Here is a 22295-nt window from a genome sequence, read left to right as displayed (position 1 = left end):
ATCGTTTCTAGGCTATTAATTGACATATTGTATTATTGATCCCTGGCAGTAATAGAAGTGTGACTCTTTAGTGCCACCTCTTAGCCACTGACTATACTGCAGTGAAGACATTTTCTCCCACAGATCTTTCTTTCGTTTTATCTTTTTTCTATTTATTCCATCCTTCGGGGGCAATACAAAATTATCAACTTGAAAATAACCCTGCTATGTTTGGTCAAACATTCAATTAACTCCCCCATAATGTGATGGCTGTAGCTGCTTCTCTTTGGCGCGGCTGTAAATGCTTTTCCAGGCTTGCATTGGTCTGGAGCACAGTTGACTTTGTGCCATAAGTTTTGTAAAGAACTTGCAGCAGTAAGTCGTACCAAAAACAGATGAATATTACACTTCATGTCTCCTCACAGTGAGAAATTCATTACTGCTCATGTTACATTTATAGAACTCAAATAGTGGAAGGTCAACAGCATACATCATATAGGAGACACTAAGACTGCTCTATATACATCTCAGGAGACATTGGACTGGGACATATACATCACATAGGAGACACCGAGACAACTGTATACATCACATAGGAGACATCGAGACTTCCGTATGCACATCACATAGGAGACAATGAGATTGCTTTATATATATCTCATAGAAGACACCGAGACTGCTGTACATATATCACATAGGAGATGCCAAGAGAGCTGTATACACATCACACTGGAGCCACAGACTGCTGTATTTGCATCATATAGGAGACACCAAGACTGCTGTATATACATCACACAGGAGACACAGACTGCTGTATATACATCATATAGGAGACACCAAGACTGCTGTGTATACATCACATAGGAGACACCAAAACTGCTGTATATACACATCTCATAGGAGACACCGAGACTGCTGCGTATACAACACATAGGAGACATTAAGACTGCTGAGTATGCATTACATAGGAGACACTGAGACTGCTGTATACGCATAACATAGGAGACACCAAGACTGTTGTATATACATCACATAGGAGACGCCAGGCAGGAGTATACACATCCCAGGAAACATGGGCGATGTGGAATAGACGTCAGAGTGAACATGGGGCTGTGGCATAAACAGGGGAGTAACGACTGTGGTTGCAAAGGTCATGACCACAACCGGGCCTGCGTGGGCAGGGGCTCAAGCTGGTGAGCGGTCTGTTGACGCCAGCAGAAACTTCAAATGGATGTACGTCCTCATAACGTTTGGCGTGCAGGTGACTGGGGGTGCACGGCAGTGACATTATGCACTCCCATCGCTTGCACGCTGTAGTCAGCTGCCAGATTCAGAAGAGGACACAGCGAGACGGGGCAGCGGAGGGAAGATGAGTATAATGGTTTATGCTTTTCTATATATTAAAGAACAGCGGCAGAACGGGGGACATATACCAGGATGGAGCCCAGGATAAGGGACATATTACCAGGATGGGGCCCAGGATAAGGGACATACATCAGGCTAAGGGACATATTACCAGGATACAGTCCTGGATAAGGGACATATACCAGCATGGGGCCCAGGATAAGGGACATATGCCAAGGTAAGGGACATATTACCAGGATGGAGCCCAGGATAAGGGACATATACCAGGATAAAGGACATATTACCAGTATGGTGCCCAGGATAACGGACATATTACCAGGATGGGGCCCAAGATAAGGGACATATACCAGGATAAGGGATATATTACAAGGATTGAGGATATATATACCAAGATTATTCCCAGGATAGGGGGCATATACCAGGATAAGGGATATATTTCAAGATGTGTCTCAGAATAAGGGACATATACTTGGATAGGGGATATATATACAAGGATGGGGATATATATAACAGGATGGTGCCCAGGATAAGGGATATATATTACAGGATGGGGGATATATATGACGCGCCCCCTGGGCCATATTCTTTAGGGGAATATCCGGAGCCGGATCAGATGGGGGTTGTAGTCTTCCGAGTGGCTGTGACCCGGTCCGTGCCCAGGGTGTCAAACTCAGTTGTATGTGGCAGTCCTACAGATGTTATTAAGTTCTTTATTGTCGACTACGCCACCCGTTGTATTGCGGTCACTATGGCCGCCGCTGCAGCAGGGTCCGCTGAGGCTGATGGTGTTGGTGCAGCTTTTGGTAGTATAACCCCCAACGGGTGGGGTATAGCCTCAGGGGGTCAGGTGCAGAGGATGGGGGTTGTGGTGGTGCAGCATAGATGTTAAATGAAGACAGAGTCGGGTTGTGCAGTTTAGGGTATTTACTCACTGCTGATGTTCCGGTCACTCCAGCTTCAAGTGACCACCCGAGCCGTGCTGCGTCCACCAGGTCCTGGATTCAGCAAACCCCCAAACAAGTCCGGAGCGTGACCCTGAGCTCTCCTTCTGTCCTTTCCTCTGGCCGTCCCCACTAGTGATCCACCTAAGTCCAGCTCCCTCGGGCCTTCTGTTGGGCACCCTTGGCCTTGGGTTCCCTGACCCTCCACGTGGTATGCCTTCGGGGTGGATGTGGTGGGTGGCCGTGGCAGACGCTGCCCACGGCCTCCGGTCTCTGGCTAGGGTGTGCTTTTGCCCCCACCAGTTTGGGATCCGGTACCCTATTGCCGACTCTTCACCCGGGGATTGAATTTGGGTTCTCAGAGTCCTCTCTTCGTTTCCTCTGGGTCTTTCTTTCTCTGCTCCACTCTCTCTCTCTCTCTGGGGCTTCTCTGCTCCTCTTCCTCCTCTGACTTCTCTCTGCAAAAGGCTGGCAGACTGACCCTGTTCTCTGATGGTGCCCACCTTATATACACCCTCTATGTGTGAGCTCAGGCGACCAGCACCCAATGAGCTCCTATCTTTACCCAGGCTGCTCCCCCTATCTGCCCCTACACTACTTGGGATGTTCCACCCCCCTCCCACTCCAGCCAGGAACAGACTCGGTCGTACCTGCACATTTCTAAGTGGGAGTACCGTCGGTCTGCTCCTCGGAAATGGGATGTGTGTAGTGCATGCAGCCTACCGAGCTCAGATCCACACTCCATCCTTACCCGGGAGTGGAATATCACACCTCTGGGTTGAGGTGCAATACCCCTGTAGCAGCCGAATCCTCAGGGTGCTACATATATACCATGATGGGGCCCAAGCAGGATAAGGGACATGTATACCAGGATGGGTGATATGTAAACCAGGATGGAGGACATATATATATATATATATACACCAGAATTGGGGGGTGGGGTCCGGTCCAAATCTTGCACCGGGCCCATTGGACTCTAGTTATGCTACTGGGCATAGATGTCACAGGACATATGGGGCTGCAATACAGATGTCACAGGAGACATGGGGCTGCGGTATAGACATCACAAGAGATGTGAGGCTGTGGTATATACATCACAGGAGACATGGGGCTGCTGTGTAGACATCACAGGAGACGTGGGGCTGCAGCATAGACATCACAAGATACATGGTGCTGCAGCATAGACATCACAGGAGGTGCTGGAGCGACGGTATATACATCAGAGGAGACATGGGATTGAGGTATAATCATCACAGGAGACATTGGGCCTGCGGTATAGACATCACAGGAGATGTGGGGCTGCGGCATAGACATCAGAGCAGAGGCTGGGGCTGCAGTATATACATAACTGGATTCACGGGGCTGCAGTATAGACATCACATGATACACTTGTGACGCAGCATATACATCACAGGAGATGTGGGGCTGCAACATATATATCACAGGAGACATGGGGCTGCAGTACAGTCATCACAGAACACATGGGTCTGCAGTGTAGACATCACAGTAGATGCTGGGGTTTTGGCATATACATCACAGGAGATGCTGGGGCTGCAACATATACATCACAGGAGACGCTTGTGACGCAGCATATACATCACAGGAGATGTGGGGCTGCAGCATATACATCACAGGAGACATGGGGCTGCAGTACAGTCATCACAAAAGACATGGGACTGCAGTGTAGACATCACAGGAGATGCTGGGGTTGTCGCATATACATCACAGGAGACGCTGGGGCTGCGGTATAGACATCACAGGAGATGCTGGGGTTGTGGCATATACATCACAGGAGACACTGGGGCTACGGCATATACATCATAGGAGACATGGTGCTGCAGTATAATCTTCACATGAGACATGAGACTGTGGTATAGACATCACAGGAGATGCTGGGGTTGCCACTACTGTCTTCTTCTGTGTGACAGGAGAGCAATGCGCACCCACAGAGTACATCCAGACACTGGCCAATGTGAGGACGTAATCTTTTATTGCAGGCACACACAGCGTTCAGTAGTGAACGGCGCGTAAGCGTGCTCCCAGAGCAGGAAGAGATTAAAGGGCTGGCAGCCGTCAAAATGCAGTTGCCGGCCCAAGCACTTTAGTCCCTGGGAGGGCCGGTTTTAGACAAATTTGGGCCCTGGGCAAAAGTTTAAAGTGGGGCCCCAAATGCTAACATATTGCACACACACAGAAACATTTAGGCTGTATTTACATGAGCTGAGTTCAGACCATTAAACGAGCGTAATCGACAATATTGAAGTTGTTCGACGCTTGTTTCCCGGCTTCTTTACACCAGCTGAGGAAGAATGATGGTGACAGAACAATCACTAATAGATCAATCTGCCCCCGTACAGTATCATGTTATCAGCAGCACATCTGCAGTTTTCACCGGGCGATGTGCTGCTAAGAACAATGAATTTTGTTTCTGCATAAATAATCCAATCACTTAAAGAATAGGCAGCATTTTGCTCATTTAGTATAATGCTCCACATAGTCCTCCATATAATACATGTTACGGGTCCGGGTGGTGGAACCTCTGTGCTTCGGTGCAAGGAGGGACCAGAGGGGCGTGACTAATTGCCTACTCGGCCTTACCCAGGTCACATGGCGGTTTAGTCGACTCCGTGAACCAGGGAGGGACCAGGCAGGTGAACCAGGTGCCACTCTGGGAAAGACCTTGTGTGAGAGCATGTAATGCAGGTGCCGGAATGCAACGCACAGGGACACAAGGCAACGACAGTCGGAGATGATTATAAACAGTTTATATGTATATAAAACAGGTATTCTGAACAAGGGGATAACAGCAAGGGTATTGAACGGTAATTTAAAATATTAGCAAAATACGAAGTCTCTCAAAGTAATGTGGTGCACCCAGTCAGGGGAGTCACCACGTCAGTTCTTTATCTCTGTATAGGGCCCTAGCGGGGGTCACTGGTTATTCCCGCTAGGCCGCAAGTCTTTTCTGGACAAAATCAATTAGAGCAAGTTTAGCTTCTTCCGCCCCAACTGCTCCCCTCCCAACCTGAGTACCTAAACCCAATTGGCCCCGGTACCGTGAGTGAACAGTAGAAGTGACGGCCCTGTTCACGTATGCAGCTCCTCTGCTTTCACTGGCGTGACTTTCCTGGCTGAGCAGTCTCCCAACTCCTCTCTTCCTGGCTGTTGGAGGCAGTCTCTCAAGCCGTGGATAGGGGGGTCCAGACCTCGTCTGTCGGCGGGCGACGTCGGGTTCCGCAAACTCACTCAGCACCGCAAGCAGGTTCCGACTCTCTTCAGTAGGCACAGCACTCGAGTCACATCTGTGAGGGAACCGGAGCTCATTCACCGGCGCCCGGCTGTGGCACCTCGCAGGCCTCCGGCTTAGACCTGCCACGCGGGGCTTCTCAACACGCAGGGAGCACGTCTGCTCCTCTCTGCTGCTTGGCGCCAAAAACCCCTCAGGCTTGGCGCGGCGAGCTGGCCTCTTGTACCTTGGAACTCCTTCCTGGAAGTCACCTGACTGGGTCCAGCATCTAAATCTGCTCCCCCTTCAACTTCTCTTGTACATCTCGGTTCCGCATGACTGTGCCTGACCAGCAGATGGCAATCTCTCTCTATCTTTGAAGCACCCTGTAAGAATCCTCTTAGATGCCCTTTTGTCTCCATTACAAGCAGGTGACTCGCACGGGTCAGATGACAGGAGCTGACCGATACAGCGGATGAGCATGGCAGGCAGGCTGGCGGGTGGTCCGGGTAGATAAGCAAGCAGGTACCGCTGATAGCCAGACAGGCTCTCCGGGTAGGCAAGCAGGCGGGCATGACAGGTCACTTGGCAGGTGCTCCGGGGAGGCAAGCTGGCAGGCATGACAGGTTACTTGGCAGGTGCTCCGGATTGGCAGGCTGGCGGGCACGGCAGGTAACTGTCAGGTGCTCCGGGTAGGCAGGCTGGCGGGCACGGCAGGTAACTGTCAGGTGCTCCAGGTAGAAAGTCTGGCGGGCACAGCAGGTAACTGGCAGGTGCTCCAGGTAGACAGGCTGGCAGGCACGGCAGGTAACTGGCAGGTAACTGGCAGACAGAACTATCAGACAGTCTGGCGGGCTGGACTGAAGACAGACTGGCGGGCTGGACTATTAGACAGACTTGCGGGCAGGACTGACAGGCAGCGGGACCTGAGGGCTGAAGCAAGTGTTAGCACACGGAACAACAACCTTGCACAGGCACCTCCATTTTGGAGGAGGTGCCTTATAAAGGGGAAGTCCTGCGGCCATCGGCCGGGGACTCTTTAGGACGGTGTGCACGGCCCCTTTAAGAGGGAGGGAGTGCGCGCGTACAGCGGAGAATGATACCATGCCGTCTTCATCGGGTATCCAGTCCTGACGATCACGTGGACTGCTTACTTTCACCACACCAGACTTCTTGACCATCATCTGCATGGCTCAACCATTTCTCCCAACGAGCTTCCTCACCAGAAAATGAGGCACCCGGATGACCTCTTCACGCATACTGTGAGCTTTCCTCATCAACTCCAGTTGTCTAACAGCTTGTTCCGTCTTCAACCGGAGAAACCGCTTTGTGCGAATACATCGCCAGTGCATGTCACTTAGGATAGCCACCCTCTTCACTGTGACTTCGGTCGTGGACAGGACCACCAGCTGTTTAGCTTCTGAGGTCAAGTACACCTTACAGGCTCCCACGGCCTTCTTAAACTCCTCATGCATGGACTCACTGGTGCATTCTTCCCTCAAATCCTCGGGCACATCTACGAGGCACTTGTACCAAGATGTTTCGGTCTCACCAGTGGTTTCCAGACGATCAATCAGCTCAGGTTTCAGGGACAACTGACCTCCAGCTTTTTCACCCTGTATGCTTTCCCTGAGTTGACTCACAGCTACAACTCCACGAATTTCCATCTTGACTACTTCCATCTCATATTTATCTTTGGTTAACACTGTCTTAGCCCTCCTCAGGTCCACCTTCTCATGGTATAAGGGAGTTGTAACGGGTCCGGGAGGCGGAACCTCTGAGCTACTATACAAGGGGGCGGCCCTTGTAAGGGAGCGGGTGGCAGTCTCTGGGTGAACGGACAGGGAGTTACGGCAAGTGATCAGGGCAGTCTCTGGGTAAGGGGTAGGTACGACCTGTGATGGCAGAGCCTCCGGGTAGGCTAGCAGGCAGATGGTAGATGTGTGCTCCCAGGTGAGCAAGCGAGAGTCTCTGGAAAAGCAGGTGGTCACGGCACGTGACGGCGGAACCTCCGGGCTGGCAGGCAGGTAGGTAACGGAGAAGCGCTCCCAGGTGAGCGGGCAAGAGTCTCTGGAATAGCTGGTGGTCACCGCACGTGACAACGGGACCTCCGGGCTGGCAAGCAGGCAGATAACGGAGAAGCGCTCCCAGGTGAGCGGGCAAGCTGGTCCATAGACAGACTGACCGGAGTAGAAAGGCAGACCGTCGGACCTCAGGCAAGCAGGCAGGTAGCTGATATGCGCTCCCAGGTGAGCGGGCAGGCTGGTCCTTTAGACAGACTGACAGGAGTAGTAAGGCAGACCGTCGGACCTCAGGCTGGCAGACAGGTAACAAGTATTCAGGCAGGAATCAGGCAGGTAACTAGCAGGAAACTGGCAGGAAACTGGCAGGTAACTGGCAACGGGACCTGAGGGCTGAAGCACAGGTGAGACACAGGTGCAAACAACATTGCTCGGGCACCTCCATTTTGGAGGAGGTGCCTTATATATGATGAAGTCCTCCGGCCATTGGCCGGGGACTCCTTAGGACGGCGCGCGCGGCCCCTTTAAGAGGAGGGGAGCGCGCGCGCGCGCGCCCTAAGCACAGGGGCCGGGAAGGAGCGCGCGCTGAGAGCAGAGCGGGAGGAGGACGCCGGGAAGGAGCGCGCGCTGACAGCAGAGCGGGGAGAGGACGCCGGGCACGGAGCAGAGCGGTGAGGGGAGCAGCGTCCCTGCCTAGCAGAGGGCAGGGACGCCAGCGCTACAGTACCCCCCCCTTTAGGCCCCCCCTTTTTTAGGCCAGACAGAAATTTAGCTAGGATGAGAGGGGCATGGATGTTCTCCCGGGGCTCCCACGTTCTCTCCTCAGGACCAAACCCCTTCCAATCTACCAGAAAAAAGGTCTTTCCTCTTACCCTTTTGGTGGCAAGAATGTTCTCTACCTCAAACTCGTCCTCAGCAGAAACCGGAGCAGGAGGCGTACCTGTAGACTTGGAAAAAGAGTTAAGCACCACAGGTTTGAGGAGAGACACATGGAAGGAGTTAGGGATCCGTAAGTTGGCCGGGAGTTTCAATTTATAGGCCACCGGGTTGATCTGACTGATGACCTCCAGTGGGCCGATGAACCGAGGCCCTAACTTATAGGAAGGGATCTTGAGCCGGACATATTTGGACGAGAGCCAGACTTTATCCCCAGGGCGGAATTGAGGAGGGTCCAGACGTTTTTTGTCAGCGTGTCTTTTCATACGCTCGGATGACAGAAGGAGTGCGGACCGGGTACTCTCCCATATGGAGGAAAATTTGTTAACAAGAGATTCCGCAGCCGGATTGTCCGCCGAGGTGGAGACGGGAAACGGGATCCGAGGATGCTGACCGTAGACTACAAAAAACGGGGATTTGGAGGAAGACTCGCTCTCGTGATTGTTGTACGAGAATTCGGCCCATGGCAGGAGATCCACCCAGTCAGAATGGTGGGCATTAACGAAGTGCCGAAGGTAACTGGTCAGGTTCTGATTGATCCGCTCCACTTGACCATTAGACTGTGGGTGGTAAGCGGAGGAGAAGTCCAGGGTGACGTCCAGCAATTTACAAGTGGCTCTCCAGAAACGGGAAGTGAACTGTACCCCACGATCCGACACGATGTGACGGGGCAGGCCATGAAGACGGAAGATGTGGCGGATAAAGTCTTTAGCCAGCTCGGGTGCAGACGGAAGACCTGGCAGTGGAATGAAGTGAGCCATCTTGGAGAAGCGGTCAGCGACCACCCAAATGACCGTACAACCGGCAGAGACGGGTAGATCAGTAATGAAGTCCATCGCTATATGCTGCCAGGGGGCAGCAGGTACTGGCAGAGGTAGGAGGCGGCCGGCCGGCAGGTGTCTCGGAACTTTGTTGCGGGCGCAGGACACACAGGCAGAAACAAAGTCTATTACATCCTTGTGCAGGTTAGGCCACCAGTAGTGCCGGGTAATAAGCTGGAGGGTCTTTTTCTGACCGGCGTGGCCAGCTAGTTTAGAAGAATGACCCCAGTGTAGGATCTTCTCCCGATCAGGTACTGGTACGAACGTCTTACCAGGAGGAAGACGATTTAGACTCACGGGAGCCACCTGCATTACTCTGGCGGGATCGATGATATGTTTCGGATCCTCCTCGAGATCAGACACCAGAAAGGACCGAGACAAGGCGTCCGCCTTGACGTTTTTGTCAGCCGGGCGAAAATGAAGGACAAAATCAAAACGAGCAAAAAACAAGGACCACCGGGCTTGGCGCGGGTTAAGTCTCTGGGCATGCTGGAGGTAAGCCAAGTTCTTGTGGTCAGTGTAAATTATTACCGGGAGAAGAGCCCCCTCGAGCAGGTAACGCCACTCCTCCAATGCCAGTTTGATGGCCAATAACTCTCGGTCTCCTATGGAATAGTTGCGCTCAGAGGAGGAGAAGAGTTTAGAGAAGAAGCCACAAGTTACCATCCTCCCGGAAGATGATTTTTGAGTAAGTACCGCTCCGGCTCCAGAGGAGGAGGCGTCAACTTCCAGGAAGAACTGTTTGTTGCCATCTGGGCGATGCAGCACCGGGGCGGAAGAGAAGGCCTGTTTAAGGGAAAGAAAGGCCTCCTCTGCTTCGGGTGGCCACTCTTTGGGATTAGTACCTTTACGGGTGAGCGCAGAAATTGGGGCCGTCCGGGAAGAGAAGTGTGGTATGAAGAGGCGGTAGTAGTTGGCGAAGCCCAGGAATCGCTGAATGGCCTTCAACCCCTCCGGTCGGGGCCATTTCTCGATGGCAGACAGTTTCTCAGGATCCATTTGTAGGCCGGTCTGAGAGATAATGTAGCCCAGAAACGGAAGCGAGGTCTGCTCAAAGAGGCACTTCTCAAATTTAGCGTAGAGATGGTTCTGCCTTAGCCTGAGCAGGACCTGACGAACGTCCCTCCGGTGAGTCTGGAGATCCGGAGAGAAGACCAAGATGTCGTCCAGGTACACCACTACGCAGGAGTAGAGAAGGTCCCGGAAGATGTCATTGACCAACTCTTGAAAGACGGCAGGAGCGTTACAGAGACCAAAGGGCATTACCAGGTATTCATAGTGGCCGTCCCGGGTGTTGAATGCCGTCTTCCATTCATCCCCCTGACGAATACGAACCAGGTTGTACGCCCCACGAAGGTCCAGTTTGGTGAAGATCCTAGCCCCCCTCAGGCGATCAAATAATTCTGGAATGAGCGGGAGGGGGTACTTATTCTTCACCGTGATCAGGTTTAGGCCTCTATAGTCTATACAGGGACGGAGAGAGCCGTCCTTCTTTTTGACGAAAAAGAAGCCTGCTCCCGCCGGGGAGGTAGATTTCCGGATGAATCCTCTGGCCAGATTCTCCTCAATATATTCGGACATTGACCGGGTCTCAGCAGCGGATAAAGGATAGATACGCCCACGGGGAGGAGTAGTACCGGGTAGCAGATCGATGGGACAGTCGTATGGTCTATGTGGTGGTAATGTCTCTGCCTCCTTTTTATTAAAGACATCTGCATAAGACCAATAAGGAATCGGAAGTCCGGGTAGATTAGCTGGGGTAGGAGAGGGACGGACGGGATGGACGGGAACCAGGCAGGTTTTATGACAGTCTTGTCCCCAGCGAAGGACCTCTCCGGTTTGCCAGTCTAGCACGGGTGCATGTCTCTGGAGCCAGGGCAGACCTAGCAAGAGGGCGTGAGAGAGTCCAGGCAGAACATGAAAGGAGATACTTTCAGAATGCAGCATTCCCACCTGCAGGGTAATGGATTCGGTGATGAGTTGAATGGGGCGAGGTAAGAGGCCCCCATCCACGGCAGCGACAGACAAGGGTACAGCCAGAGGTTTGGTGGGGATGCGGTATTTCTCAACCAGGGACTGTGAAATAAGGTTCCCGGCTGCTCCAGAGTCAAGTTGGGCTAGTTCGAAATAACGGTTCTCCCCGTAGATGATCGAAACTGACAACAGCAGGGATGGAGAGGATTTATTCTTGTCTAGGTGGACCTCTCTGAGCGAACCTAGACACAGGCGTTTCCCGACCTCTCCGGGCAGGCACGGATCCGGTGCTCCTTACTGCCACAGTAGAAGCAGCTCCCCTCGGCACGGCGTGAGTCCTGACGGGTTTTGACCATCTTGGTCTGGTCGACCTGCATAGGCTCAGGAGAGTGTACCTGGGGAGAGATGGAGGGAATGACGGGTTTCTGGAAAATAGGAGCTAAACGTGGAATCCTTCTCTCACGGGTGACCTCTTTGGCACGCTCCTGGAACCGTAGGTCAATCCGGGTGGCAAGGGTTATTAGATCATCGAGAGAGGTAGGAATGTCCCGACCAGCAAGTTCATCTTTAATACGACCGGACAGACCCTCCCAGAAGACGGATACCAGAGCGTCGTTATCCCAGGCCAGCTCCGAGGCAAGGGTGCGGAACCGTATGGCATATTGGCCCACGGTGAGACCCTCCTGACGGAGGCGTAGCAGAGAGGATGCGGATGAGGTCTTCCGTCCGGGTTCGTCGAAGACTTTCCGGAAAGCCGAGAGAAAAGCAGGCAAGTTGGACACCAGGGGGTCTCCTCTCTCCCATAGAGGATTTAGCCAGGCCAGGGCCTCCCCGGTGAGATGGGACATGATAAAGGCAATTTTGGCCCGGTCGGAATTAAACTGATGGGACAAAAGTTCAAAGTGCAGGGTGCACTGATTTATGAAGCCCCGAGCCTGAACGGGGTCGCCTCCGAAGCGAGGAGGTGCAGAAAGCCGGGGTCCGGGGTAGGATACCATAGTATTAGTGGGCAGCGGAGCTGCCGGATTGCAAGATATGGCACTGGCGGAGGTTGTTGGTGGATCAGACAGAGTGTTCAGGCGAGTATTAACATTCCGCAGGTGACCCAGGATGGCCTCCTGTTGGGACCTCTGACGGGACAGTTCAAGACAGAGGTCCGAGAGCGAGGGAGCTTGGGTGCCACCGGGTTCCATGGCCCGAGCAAACTGTAACGGGTCCGGGAGGCGGAACCTCTGAGCTACTATACAAGGGGGCGGCCCTTGTAAGGGAGCGGGTGGCAGTCTCTGGGTGAACGGACAGGGAGTTACGGCAAGTGATCAGGGCAGTCTCTGGGTAAGGGGTAGGTACGACCTGTGATGGCAGAGCCTCCGGGTAGGCTAGCAGGCAGATGGTAGATGTGTGCTCCCAGGTGAGCAAGCGAGAGTCTCTGGAAAAGCAGGTGGTCACGGCACGTGACGGCGGAACCTCCGGGCTGGCAGGCAGGTAGGTAACGGAGAAGCGCTCCCAGGTGAGCGGGCAAGAGTCTCTGGAATAGCTGGTGGTCACCGCACGTGACAACGGGACCTCCGGGCTGGCAAGCAGGCAGATAACGGAGAAGCGCTCCCAGGTGAGCGGGCAAGCTGGTCCATAGACAGACTGACCGGAGTAGAAAGGCAGACCGTCGGACCTCAGGCAAGCAGGCAGGTAGCTGATATGCGCTCCCAGGTGAGCGGGCAGGCTGGTCCTTTAGACAGACTGACAGGAGTAGTAAGGCAGACCGTCGGACCTCAGGCTGGCAGACAGGTAACAAGTATTCAGGCAGGAATCAGGCAGGTAACTAGCAGGAAACTGGCAGGAAACTGGCAGGTAACTGGCAACGGGACCTGAGGGCTGAAGCACAGGTGAGACACAGGTGCAAACAACATTGCTCGGGCACCTCCATTTTGGAGGAGGTGCCTTATATATGATGAAGTCCTCCGGCCATTGGCCGGGGACTCCTTAGGACGGCGCGCGCGGCCCCTTTAAGAGGAGGGGAGCGCGCGCGCGCCCTAAGCACAGGGGCCGGGAAGGAGCGCGCGCTGAGAGCAGAGCGGGAGGAGGACGCCGGGAAGGAGCGCGCGCTGACAGCAGAGCGGGGAGAGGACGCCGGGCACGGAGCAGAGCGGTGAGGGGAGCAGCGTCCCTGCCTAGCAGAGGGCAGGGACGCCAGCGCTACAGGAGTGAGTGCAACGTGTTCGCCCTTTTCCTTCTCCAAGAAGGCCTCGTTCACTGAGTGATACTTTGTCAGGCGACTTTTGAGCCCGGAAACCTCTTCCTCTAGCTCCGCCACTCGCCTCTCAGCGGCCCGTCTCTGAAGCTCTTCCTGCTTCAACAGCTCTTCCAGCAGCAGAGCTCTCTCAGACCTCTCCGTCTCCAATGCGCCCACTCGGCTCTCAATAGCCAGTCTCTGACGCTTCTCTTGCGTCCACTGGGCTTGTAGCAACTCCTTGAGCTGCTTGATCTCGGCTTCGACATCCACCGAACCCTCCGAGCCCACATCACTCAAGGAGGTATCTGCTTCATACCTCCCATCACCAGCGGTCAACTCCTGGCCCTGGTCTGTGGCTTTTCCGATGGACTCCTCCATCCTCTCTCGCTCAGCTTCCATCTTGCTGACTGTTTCCTTAAGGTACGTCTCTGCCTTCTGGAGAGTATCACAGGACATCTGTGGCTCCTTCACCTGAGCTTCCAGATCTAGGGTCTTTTCCCGGAGATCATCATTCTCTTCACGGGTGTCTTGCAGAGTGGTCTCAACCACTTGGCGCACTTGCTCTGCACCCGCCTTATCCTCCTCTAGTTTTTTCTTCACTTTGAGGAGATCCTCATAATCTCTCTTACTCTGTTGCAGTTCCCTACTGCGTTCACCACACTCCTTCTTGGAGTCACACAGCTCCTGGTTGAGCTGTTTGCACAGTCGTTCTAGGATTTGTTCGCGTCCAGAAACACCATCCTGCCGCGCCTCCTTCTCAAGCTTCAACTGCAAAACCTCTTCCTTGATTTTGCGGCGGTCCTCCTTAATTGCGTAGAACATTTCCTTCCACTGGTTAATTTCCGCGTGGCTTTGCTCCACGTCTCGCTGCCAGTTCCTCATAAGCTGGTGTATTTTCTGCTGTTCAGTCTCCAGGATCAACTGGTCTGAGGACACGTTCCCCAGGTTTTCACATAATTGCTGCACGTCACTCTGACCCTGCTGGCCGATAGGCTCCAGCTCTTGGTCACGACTGGCCGCCTCCTCTTTCAGGGCTGTCAGATCCTTCTGACTCGGTACCGTACCGGAGGTTGCTACTGGCAACCTCACCTCCTCTTCTACCTCTAATGGAGGATCCACACTTGAAGCAAAGGCACACAGTACTACATTCTCTTTATTTTCATTTTCAGCCAAGTCTACAGGAGCAACCTTTTTGTGGCCCTTGCGCTGTCTACGAGATGGGGACTTTCTCACCTCGTCTAGCCCCTCCTGACTGACCTCCCCTTCTACTTTCATAGTGTCACCGTCAGCTACGGGGTCTGTGTCACTCCCCATGGTGTTGTGGACTAACAGGTCACCTCCCACTTTGACGTCACCCCCTTCTACTGGAGCTACCCCGTTATCAACGGTCACATTGTCATTTTTAGGAGGTACCAACCCACCACCAGTAATTTTTTTTGATTTTCTATCCTCCACGCTGTTTTGAACAACCGCCCCTTTTTTAGACTCCGCCCCCTTTTTAACAACCACACCGGCAGGGGAATTTTTACAAGAAAAATCAGCAATAGTCTTAGGACTTAGTTCACAACAGCTCTTACCACCTCCCCGGGCACTCTGGGACAACACTGGCGCCCCCGGAGAGTGAATAGAATGGTCCACTGCCACCATTCTATACGGTGCCTACCGTTCCAGTGGTTCCTGCACCATGTCCAGTTTCATGTCCAGTAGACGTTTCTCAATTACCTGCTCCGGTTTTAACAGGCACTTTAATCGCTCTAATTGCTCAATAGCTTCAGACTCAGTTGCTGCTCCTTTCACAGCCACTTTTATCTGCTCCTGCATTTCCTCAGGACACTATTCACACACCGCTCTCCCCGGAAAAATTTTCGTGGCCCCGCCGAGCCACAGCAAAACCGGATTTGAGTGCGATGACAACCTTCGCAACCCCGCCGAGTTGCAGCCAGATGCTTTAAACTTCGTGAGCCCCGCCGAGCCACAGCAAACCAGGTTTGAGTGCGACGCCAATCTTCGCAACCCCACCGAGTTGCAGCCAGATGCTTTAATCTACACTCGTCCTGTGCCGTTGCCCCTAGCAACCGGGCGGTCATTGCCGCTAGCAACCGGGCTGCAGTTGCCCGCATTCTCCACCATATGTAAGGCAGCACTAGTCATCATAATGGGGAATACTCGCTGCACCGGGTAAATCAAAGCACACCAGCAATGTCCTTCCGGTATTTCTTAATGCTGCAGTTTATTACACTTCATAAACCACAGTTCACACAGTCCATCTTAGTCCGCCACCGGCATGTTTACACACTTAACATCCGGGAGTCTCTCAAGTAGCAGACAGGCCCAAGTGGCCCAAGTAACAGCCTTCAGCAAGGTAATAAAATAGCAATGTCCATATTAATGTCCATATAACACAGGGTATTACCTTTGCCGGGTTTAGCTGTCTCAGTCCATTACTCCGCCACCACTGTGGCTTTGCGGCTTCCCAGGTAGGGGTCTCCAGCCGAGTTCCCTCAAAGACCACTGACATCCACACAGGATCCAGGCTCTGCCTTTCAGGACTCTTACTCAAACTTCTACCTTCCAAGGCCACTAGCATCCACACAGGATCCAGGCTCTGCCTTTCAGGCACCAGGCTTCACTCGGCCTCACACGGTCGGTGTCCCACACACACGGGAACAGGCCTTACGCCTCTCTCACAGAACACCCCTGTCTCCCATCAAGCAGGGTTTATATATGCATCCAGTGCTGCTATTAGCGGCATGCCAGAGGCTGGGGGATCCTGGGGTCCCAGGCAGATGCCTAGTCTGCCTGTCCCTAACGCCGGCCCCTGCCCGGGGTCTGGAGATAATGCCATGATTGCCTGAGGTTCCCCACCCCTGCTCTATATGCATCCATGCATCTGAAATCCCTCAGTAATATGAGTCGTAGATCCAGCTCTACATTTTAGGTATACCATTTTATTAATAGTACTAACTTCAAATAGAATTGTAACTGGATTATAATAGGATTGTAATTGCCAGGATTTGTTGAGTACCAATATCAACCAATCTATACTAAACAGATAATGTCATTGCTGTGGTTTTTTTTTATATTGTAAGGGGTTTCCCTAGGGTTTAAGGTATGTGATCATCTGAATAATATCTGAATATTGGAGATTACTTAACAAAGGAGAACCTAAGGGGACGGTACGCTATAACAATATTGATGCTTATTAACTCTTTCCACTAAATAATATGCACTGAAATTTATGATTAAATAGAAACAAAATCATAATGATTGACATTTCCTTACCTGTATAAATATTTTAATGTCCAATACAATTAAAAGGATTGTCTACAGATGAATCTTCAGGCATGCACCGCTCTCGGGCCCTGGCATCCTACATTGCCAGAGGTAGTACACTCCTGAAGATTGACAGTTTGAACCAGAAATATGGCCATGCCACTGGTCCAACCTGTACTCTCTTCCAGGCTGTGCTTTACCTTTGCAGCATGGTAGAAGCACAAGGCCACTGAGGCTGGTCAAATCCAGCCAGCTTCAGAATGGAGAAAGCAGGCATAAAGCCTGCTTGCTCTATACACTCCCTTTATGGGTAACCAAGCAGACTGGAACTGCAGAGGTGGCTGGTAACCTAGGCAGATCTGCTCTTGCCATGAGGCGGGATGGGCATCTCACCTGAGGCGGCGGTCGGAGGTGACTCTCAGGGGCTGGGTACAGGGCTGGACTGGCCATCTGGACTGACTGGATGCCGATACTGTTAACAGCTGTAGCTATCGATTCTCTACTCCACCTCTGGGGTTGTTGGAGGTCAGCACCATGAAGGGGACATTATTGTATCATGCCGCCAGTACAGGCCACTGCAACACGATTGAATGAGTATGAGATTTTTATATATATATATATATATATATATATATATATATATATATATATATATATATATATATATATATATATATATATATATATATATATATATATATATATACTGAATATATACACTGTATGTGACTTGGGATTCGGAGATGAGGGGATATCATACATTGTATGGGGGAATATACTTGAAATTAAAAAAAAGTCCATACTCACCATACAGGCGTCTCTCCTCTGGTTTTTACTTTTCACCTTCCTCTCTTGCTGAATATACCAGTGCCAATACACATTAGATGTAAGTTGAACAAAACCGCCGATTCAAGACTCTGAACACAAAAGACTAAAATGAGCCAGGAAGGCGTATGCAGCAATAGGATTACTCATACATTTATCTACAACCTCATTTACCAAGTGTTTACCCATTCAGTCATCTTATCCAAATCGTTTTGCATATTGTAATGTCAAGATCAGATTTTAATATCCTACATAGTTTGGTGTCGTCAGCAAAGACTGACACCTTACTCTCACTCCCAATCACAAGGTCATTAATAAAGAGATTGAAAAGGATCGGTCCCAGCACAGATCCCTGCGGCATCCCACTGCTCCCAGCATTGATCCCTGCAGCACCCCACTGCTCCCAGTACAGATCCCTGCGATACCCCACTGCTCCCAGTGCAGATCCCCTGGCACCCCACTACTCCCAGTACAGATCCCCGTAGTACCCCACGGCTCCCAGTGCAGATCCCCGCGGCACCCCACTGCTCCCAATACAGATCCCTGTGGTCCCCACTGCTTCCAATACAGATACCTGCAGTCCCCACTGCTCCAAGCACAGATCTCTGCGGTCCCCACTGCTCCCAGCACAGATTCCTGCAGTCCCCACTGTTCCCAGCACAGAACCCTGCGGCACCCCACTGCTGACTATTTCCCATTTAGAGAACATACCATTTATGACAACGCTTTGTTTCCTGTCATTTAGCCAATTCCTTACCCATCTGCATATAGTTCCCCCAAGTCCTTACTTCTGTAGCTTCAGTATATCATTATGTGCCCACGATGCTGAATTGATGCGGATTTTTCCTGAGCATTTCTGCCTCTCCCTGGCAGAAAAAATGCATGCGGATTTTACATGCGTTTTTTCTCCCAGGGAAAAGCGTTTTTAAGCGTTAGTCAGCTGACAGGTCACGCGACCTCTGACGTCAGCAGTCACGTGACCATCGCATGACTAAATGATGTCAGCGCAGGTCCTTTCTGAACACTGCGGAACGCCGAGGACAGAGCACGCCACCGGAGAGGAGACCGGGGGCCGCCGGAGAGGTAAGTATAATGTTTGTTTTTACTTTTTACGTTTTAATTTTTTTTTTACTAATGGTACCCAGGTCTGGAGGAGAGTCTCCTCTTCACCAAATCCAGCTACCATCCACGCATTGAACCGCATAACATGCGCTTGTATACATGCGGATGTTATGCGGTTCAATGCAAGTCAATGGTGGCGATTTTGCCGTGATTACGCCCAATAAATGGTTTGTGCTGCGGATTTTTCCGCAATGATAATCCGCAACGAAAATTTCCGCAGCATGTGCACAGCACATGCGGATTATCATTGGGGAACATGGCAGACAACTTAACAAGCGTTTTTAATGCGTATTCGCGGCGGAGATGACGCCACGGAAACGCATTAAGTTCGCATCGTGGGCACATAGACTAAGGCTGTTATGTGGTAAAGTATCAAATGCCTCTGCAAGGTCCAGATAAATAAAATCAACCGTATTACCAACATCCAGATTTGCACTTACCTCCTCATAGAACCCCAACATGTTGGTTAGATATGATTTATCTTTCATGAATCTTTCTCTTTGTTTCCCACAGATTTCAGCACTTTCACCATTGCACAATCCTATTAACCCTTCGGGTTGTTTGAGAAATGTTGTGCTCTCCCCCCTCTTTCCCGCGCTATCTGCAACATTCAAATGATTTGTGCTTAGTTGCAAAGATTACCTGTAAAGCGTTTGCCATCTATTCAGACGTAATGGGATTTTCTTTAATTTTATACATTACTAAGTGTTCATATTGTGCAGCCCAACAGTATAACAATAATGAATCTCATTTGTATGCTATGATTCTTATAATTTAAAACTATTTGTCATGCACCGTGTTTCCTTTGTAACAATAGAACGTAAACCGGAACAACAGACATCATTCAGCAAAATCCAAATTAGTTTTGCTTCAATATGTACATTGTGCAGATTTCTTTTTTCATCTCCATAAGTTGAGCTGGTAAGAAATTAATTCAGCTCTAGGGCTTCTTGCAGAAAAAGGCTCATGCAGAGGAACTAATTCATTATTGATTTGCCAATAAGATTTTTCTCCCTATAACTTGTTCCGTGAGAGAACAATATCAATTTGTAACTTGCAAACGGAGGATTCAACAGAGAAATATTGCAGTGTTCATCCTAGTTGTTTCAGCTCAATTCTTAGCCGAAACAAAATGAATTCCACTACAACATACATTTGCCATAGTAAATGTAAAGTCAATATATTTTTAAGTTCTACTTATCATATAAGAAAGTAGTGTGCAAAGCCCGACATGGCAAATAATTAATTTTTGCTGTTATTATGCAGAGACAATAAGAAAAAAATACTTACACACAGTGAAGAACATTTCAGATAAAACATAATTCAACAGCCAGGAAGATTGATCGCTAGTGTCTGTGCTTTAAATAAACCATGCTTGGCTGCTTTAGAAGTGGTGCCGCGGAGAAAGTAGATGTAGGGTACGTAACAAACAGGCAATCCCTGCATGTGTCACAGCTGTCTAGCAGCCGCGGCAGAACTAACATAGATATTGAGCACGCCTAAAATACTCGGCAAGCACCCGAGTGTGCTTGCTGAAAGAGTTAACAATACATGCTCGCTCATCACTACTCTGCGGTTTGAAGCATTTTTCTCTATAGGCTTCTTCTGAAAAAAACGTATGAAGAAAAACAATGCAGCTGCATTTTTAAATGCAGAATCAAAGCTTTTCTGTACTATTAAAAAGAGTTAAAAACTCTGCTTCATGTCTGCCCCCAAATCACATCAAATAAGCGGGAAAAGGCATAAAAGAAATGCAGCAAACACGCAATAATCAGAGAAGACTGTTACTGCTTCGTGTGGTGCTGACACCTGCAGAAAAAAAGCGGCAAAAAGAACGCAGGATTTACGCTACATGTGAACACGGCCTCAGCATTACAGTTTTATTAAATTTTTTATGGGTTTAATAAAGAAAAAATATCAATCCCGCCATTTACCGATCCCCGTAAATAATCTGATCGCTGTGTTGTGCGGGTTGTTGCAATTACAGGGACACTAAATATGTCCATGTTATTTGCTGATTTGTGATGTTCATTAATTTTTACAAAACACATTAAAAATTGCAATATTTTTTTCATTATCAAATGTTTTTCTTCATTATTTTTTAGCAATTTTATAGGCTGAAAAAAATCTCTTATTCTCTATGTAGAATAAAAATACATATATTGTACCCAGCAGTGTATTTCTATGAGTACATTCAGCCTAGTCAGATCCTGCAGTACAGATCAAGTAGACAGAATTCTATCAATAACATCACTAGAGCTTGTGGACCTGCAGGTTAAGTTGCTGTGTCAATAATCTCTTAAGGTTGTGGGTTCAAAACCAGGGACACACAGAAAAAAAAATACATTTTTGTAATTGCTCATACATTTACTACTTTTATTTATAGGACCAAAAAAATAATTTTCTTCTGCTCAGTATACAGGCACCATAAAAATACATTGTTCTACACAATGTATTTCTATGGACTTGTATGACCTGCTTCTGGATTCATTAACAGCACTGTAGAGTCAAGATAACCAAATTCTCCCTGTGCTCACCATTGAGAGCTGTAGCTCAGTGGTTTATGCTACAGCTGCTGGATACTGAGATCCCAGTTGGATGTAAGTTTAGAGTCCCAGGAAGATGCAACCATAGCAAAAAAAAAGAAGAGGAGTAATACAATTTATTCATTGACCAGTGAGCATCCCCACCCCCAAAGAAGGAGGCGCTAAGGAGCAATGAATACATTGGAGAGGTGGGTATAATAGAACTTGGGAGAACAGCTGTGGCAGGACACAGGGCTGAGCCCTCAAATAGGAACAGTACAGCCGAATACGGGATGGTTGGGAGTTATGGATGTAGGGTACGTAACAAACATAAGCCACACCTTAAACTATAACCAAACCTCATTATACCAGGTCACACAACATAATAATTGCCCCCTTTCCCAGAATACAAACATAATGGCACTTTCTACAGTCTTCAAGTGTGCCCTTAATAGAGACAACTTGCAGATTTAGGCTATGTGCCCACGTAGCATTTTTACGACCGCGAAAACGCTTGTAAAACAGTCTGCCATGCAAAGCAATGTGAATTCGGATGTGCTGGGCACATGATGCGCTAATTAGCGCGCCGAATTCGCATTGCGTTGCAAAACGCAGCATGACCATTTTTATCGCAATTACGCTGCAAATTCGCGGCCATTGAGGAACATTGAAACGCAGCAAACCCGCAGGTATATGTGGATTTGCTGCGTTTCAATTAAATTCAATGGCCGCGAATTTGCAGCGTAATCGCGGTGCGTGTGGTACCCGGGATGAAGAGGAGACTACAACTCCTCTTCATCCCGGCTACCATGCGGTGAAAAAAAGAAATAAAAAAGTTAAAAATAAACAAAACCTGTATATTCACCTCTCCGGCGGCCCCCGGTCTCCTCCGGTCTGCTCCCGGCCACGTCCTCTCTCCTTGGCGTCTCGCGGTGTACTGTCAGGACCTGTGGTGACGTCATTTAGTCACCTGATGGTCACGCGACCGCTGACATCGGCGGTCAGGTGATAGTCGCGTGACCATCAGCTGACTAAATGACGTCACCGCAGGTCCTGACAG

At 50.2% G+C, this 22295-nt stretch overlaps 1 long non-coding RNA gene across 2 annotated transcripts in view; it reads right to left on the bottom strand.

Moving 5' to 3' along the window:
• The window catches only part of LOC141166405 (uncharacterized), a 132034-nt gene that overhangs the window by 75674 nt on the left and 34065 nt on the right, over nt 1-22295 (bottom strand). Inside the window, exon 3 of one of the 2 annotated variants that reach the window (XR_012251288.1) lies at nt 19151-19311. The exons of the other annotated variant lie outside the window; for it this stretch is intronic. This is a non-coding gene — a long non-coding RNA (uncharacterized lncRNA). The remainder of the gene's footprint in view (nt 1-19150; nt 19312-22295) is intronic. 2 annotated transcript variants of the gene reach the window in all.

The sequence above is a fragment of the Phyllobates terribilis genome, unplaced genomic scaffold (assembly GCF_046119375.1).
Source record: "Phyllobates terribilis strain yellow unplaced genomic scaffold, ASM4611937v1 Scaffold_11__3_contigs__length_659146591, whole genome shotgun sequence".
NCBI classification, from domain to species: domain Eukaryota; kingdom Metazoa; phylum Chordata; class Amphibia; order Anura; family Dendrobatidae; genus Phyllobates; species Phyllobates terribilis.
Note: the sequence above shows the minus strand (reverse complement) of the source record. Positions and strands in the feature narration are given on the sequence as shown.